At 38.4% G+C, this 5,109-nt stretch overlaps 1 pseudogene; it reads right to left on the reverse strand.

The window, feature by feature from the left end:
* Positions 1-391: 391 nt before the first annotated feature.
* On the reverse strand, positions 392-510 carry LOC148443241 (5S ribosomal RNA; annotated as a pseudogene).
* Between the last annotated feature and the right edge of the window lie 4,599 nt (positions 511-5,109).

Below are 5,109 nucleotides of genomic sequence, written 5' to 3' on the forward strand. Positions count from 1 at the left end.
AATCTAGCAGCAGGTTTTAAAAATACAGCATCGAGTTCTAAATGGCAAAAAGGAAGATGGAGTAATAGAAAAATAATTGTGTAATTTGGAATGTAATAAAATTGACGACATGGTACAAATCACTAACTGGTTAAGAATAATATTAATGAAGAAAAAAAAAGAACATAAGAAAGCACTGGCTGATTAAAAAATAGTAGTAAAAGACAAGCAAAGGTCTTACTAAAAAGTTTAGAAAATAATTTTAAAACTAGATAATTTATGAATAAATTAATTATTTAAAGACGGAGGAGGGGGTGGATAAAATTCATGAGTAACCACGGAACCAAGGTAGAGAGTTAAAACCATTCAGAGACCCAGTGGCTATCTTACGCCCTGTTGTAAGTATGTATGAACACTACAACACCTGGTATTCCCAGGAGGTCTCCCATCACAGTACTGGCCAAGCCCATATATGCTTAGCTTCCAAGATCGGACGAGATTGGGCATATACACAATGTTTTGGTTGTAGGTTCTAATTAACATACACAGCTACCGCCTTGTCTCTTACAAGAATGGAGCAATCTCGTAACTCTCATTAAATCCTTGTGGAGCCATGGTATTTAACTCGAAGATCCAGAACATTTCTCTTCTTGATAATTTGTTCCCTAGATCACCCCCTCTCTCTCCTAATTTAACATGCTCTATTGCTTTAAAAGTTAAGTCCTCGGGGTTGGAATCATGATAGACAGAAAAATGTTTGGACACCGCATGTCCATCAAACTTGTTCCTGATATTTCGAACATGTTTTTGAATTCGCAATTTTAACGGTCTCTTAGTTTTTCCCATGTATTTCAAACCACATTTACACTCCAAAAGGTAAATGGTGGAGATAGTATTGCAGTTCATATAGTTCTTGATTTTAAATTCCTTTGAACAATCAAAGTTGTGAAATACTTTTCTTCGTGGGTGGTTATATTTACAGACATTACAATGTCCACACTTATAGCAACCTAAACACTTGGGGAGGATTTCGTTGGTTTGAGATGTCCTACTTTTAATCATACTAGGTGCTAGAATGTCCTTTAGGTTCTTATTTTTCTTGTAGATTATATCAGGCCTTGAGGAGAGGATCTCTTTCAGGACTGGGTCCGTGAGCAAGATATGCCAGTGTTTCTGTAAAGAGCTTCTAATTTTGTTCTCGTGTCCATTGTAGGTGGTCACAAAAGGCACACAGTCTTTTTTCTTTCCCCGATCTTTGTTTCTATAATTCAGCAAGTCATCCCTTGGCAAGTCTTTCTTTTTCTCTGCTGCCTGTGATAACAATTCAATGGGGTAACCTTTGCTTAGAAATCTCTCCGTGTAGACTTGAATTTGTTCATCACAGTCTTGTTCTCTCGTACAATTGCGCTTGATTCTATAGAACTGATGGATGTTAGTTTTCCATCTTTTAAGATGTCAACTTTTAAAATGTAAATAACTATTAGTCAACCATTTTAATATAGTTATTCGTAATGATCTCATCATTAGCATATGATAAAACCAGATCTAAAAATTCCACCAATATATTACTAAAATGGGACGTGAACTTCAAATTAAAATCATTGGTTGCAATATATGTTAAAAATTTATTAAAAAGTTCCTCAGAACCTTCCCAGATGATTAAAATGTCGTCAATATATCTCTTGTATAATACAATATTTTTATGAAATGGGTTGTTCTTGTATATGTGATTGTCTTCCCAATGCCCCATAAAAATGTTCGCAAAGCTAGGGGCAAAAATAGTGCCCATAGCCGTGCCACATATCTGTTGGTAAAAAACATCCAAAAATTTAAAATAATTGTGAGTAAGAATAAAAGACATCAAGTCACATAAAAACTCTCGATGAAGGGGACTAATGGATTCGTCCTTTTCTAGGACTTTCCTACATGCATTTATCCCTTTGTCATGCTCAATGCAAGTATACAAAGCCTGTACGTCTATTGTGACCCAGGATTATGTTGGTTGCCATTTAATCCCCTTTAAACATTGCAAAACTTTCGTGGTGTCTTTCAAATATGAGTCCAGTATAATAACGTATTTTTGTAAAAAAACATCAACATATTCGGAAAGATGGGAGGTGAGCGAGTCTATACCAGCTACATTAGGGCGCCCTGGAGGTGATGTCATCGATTTAAGGATTTTAGGCAAAAAGTAAAATATAGGAGTCGTGGGGTTGGTTTGCATGAGAAACTGAAATTCATCCTTGTTTATAATTCCATTACGGAGACCACATAACAAAAGTGCCCTCATGTCATCTAAATATTCTTCTACAGGGTCTCCCTTTAATGGTCTATATGAGTTCATGTCATTCAGTAATCTTTCAGATTCTTTGAGATAAGCTTCTCGATCCATGATGACCAAACCCCCCCCTTTATCAGCTTGTTTTTTTATCACATCTTTATTCTTTGCAATTCCTTCAGGGCATGTTTCTCTTCATTTTTCAAATTCTGTTTTTGTAGTTTTTCTTCTACTTTCCCTCCCTCACATAGGTCTTTCTTTACTTTTTCATAGAAAACTTCTATGTGACTGCCTTTAGACTCTAAAGGATAGTAGGTGGATTTACATTTCAATCCTGATTTTGAAGTTAACTCCATAAAGTTTTTGATAGGAGCTGATTCCTTTCTTACAAAGTGTCTTTTTAGTGTCAGGTTCCTCACAAATTTATTCAAGTCTATATATACGTCAAATTTGTTCATATTGGATGTTGGTGCATAATTTAACCCTTTGCTTAGTAAACTGATCTCTGATTCTGTTAATTGGTGTTGTGATAAGTTGAAGATGCCTTGTTGTTGGAGATTCATAGGAGATATCTTCTCTTTTGGTTTCTTCCTCCCGCCCCGTTTTCCTCTTCTTCTCGCTGTCTTCTTTTGAGGGGCGATGCTATAGTTGCTGTTTCCCTGACTGGTTGCTTCCTTATGTCGTTTGGTGTATCTGGACCTGGGGATAAAAAATTATGTTGATCTAAGTCGCCAGTAGATTCCAGTCTCTGTAGGGCTGCGTACCTATTCCTTGTGTGGGTTGTTCTGTATCTTGGGGATTGTTCATCTCTATAATGATTTCGTTTAAAAGTAGGTTTCCTGACGGAATATGTTCTCGATGGAGTGGGAATATTATTGCTGGTATTCTGGCATATATATATATAATCATTTATTTATATATGGAGCTACTAGTGTTCTGCAGCGCCTTACAAGGTACATAACCAAAAAAGTGACTTACAGTACAATACAATACAATACAATGCAGGACAATGACATGGATAATATACATTGATGCATTGGTGGACATAACACCCAAATAAGCAAAAGAGCATAAGCAACCAAGTGTTAGGTGTCCTAGTGGTGAGTAAGAAGTAGATGAAAATAAAGTAAGGAGAAGCACAAGAGGGTAGAGGACCCTGCTCGCAAGAGCTTACATTCTCAAGGAGAGGGGCAGACAGACAGGCATGATACAGATGGGGAAGACAGGGAGGAGGGAGCATGTAGCAGAAAGTTAGGATGAGAGCTGGAAAGCCTTGATGAAGTAGTGGGTCTTGAGAGCCCATTTGAATGATTGTAGAGAGGTGGAGAGTCTGATGGGGAGAGGGAGAGCATTCCTAAGGTGGGGAGCAGCACAGGCAAAAATCTTGGAGGCCAGAGTAGGAGGAAGTAATCAGTTGGCATGAGAGGCAGCGTGCATTTGTTGAATGAACAGGGCGGACAGGAGAGTGAAGGGAAATGGAGGTCAGAGATGTAAATTGGAGAGGAGTGTTTGAGGGCTTTGTAAGCGAGTGTGAGAACCTTGATTTGGGTTCTGAAGGGGAAGAAAAGCCAGTGGAGGGCTTGTAAGAGAGGGGAGGCAGATGTAGAGCATTTGGAGAGAAGGATGAGCAGATTATGTCCCCGTGGTGCAATTGTGTCCACATGGGCTATTATTACGTTGGCAAAACCATCCATACCATTAGAGAACAGATGGCATTACTTCGTTCAGCGATTAAGTTAGCCTTGAGTCATGGTGTTTCTGATCAACCAGTTGCTCGCCACTTTCTGGAAACAGGCCATCCGGTATCCTCTCTGAGACATATCATAATTGATCATATTCCTCCATCCATAAGAGGTGGAGATCGTGAAAGGAACCTCTTATGGTTGGAAGCAAACTGGATATACCAATTGGACACAATTGCACCACGGGGACTTAATGAAAAAATTAATTTGAATACCATCTGATCATTACTTGTTGCTTGTTCATCTAGGTTTACTTTTAGATTAGAGGAGTATTCTATTAGCCCCTGATAGATGTGTTTATTACTATAGCCAGTAGTTTTTTGCATATGAGGCCCTGATATTATGCTTCTTTGTCCTTTCTCCCTATTGATGGATGGTTAACAATATAGGCGAGATCTAGGATGCCTTAGTGTATTCTATGGCAATAATATAGTGCAGCCTAGTGACTTGTAACGAGGTCAGCACATATCCAGCATCATCATCTATTTCCAGTGACTTGATCGTCTGTGAACATAGTTCATATTTCACCACATTACATGCCTCCAGGGCATACTTACAGTACCTTTTATTGATAACATGCACTATATGTATTGCTTTGCATTTATTTATAACAGCTTGGTGTGAAATAGTTACTTGTAATATTACATTATGTTACATTATGCTGCGGTCTGTTTGCAGACCGGGTAGATGCTGCCTGGCTCCGCCTTCGGTTGCCAGGCAACCATGTCACGGAGGGATGACATCAGTTTGACGGGACTCCGATCCGGACGTGGACGCGCGCTACCCGGTCTGCCATAGACACATGTACCTATCTCACCTATTTAAGGTAAGAAGTTTTTTCTGCTCTGTTTAATGCTTTCTTTCTGATTATTGTGATTGATGTATTTGGCTGCCTTGAAAAAAGAGCATTGGATCTGAAACGTCGGCAGTTATATGCCAAATACAGCACATTTTCCTTCATCATTATTGGGAGTGCAGCAGTTTTATTTGTGTATACATCAGTTTCTTTACTGAAGGCACCCTGTCTACAATTTGACTTATCTCCAGTAGCAATGAGTGCCAGTCTTTACTACATTATATATATATATATATATATATATATATAAACAC

The sequence above is a fragment of the Taudactylus pleione genome, unplaced genomic scaffold (assembly GCF_031769625.1).
Source record: "Taudactylus pleione unplaced genomic scaffold, aTauple2 ptg001314l, whole genome shotgun sequence".
NCBI lineage: Eukaryota > Metazoa > Chordata > Amphibia > Anura > Myobatrachidae > Taudactylus > Taudactylus pleione.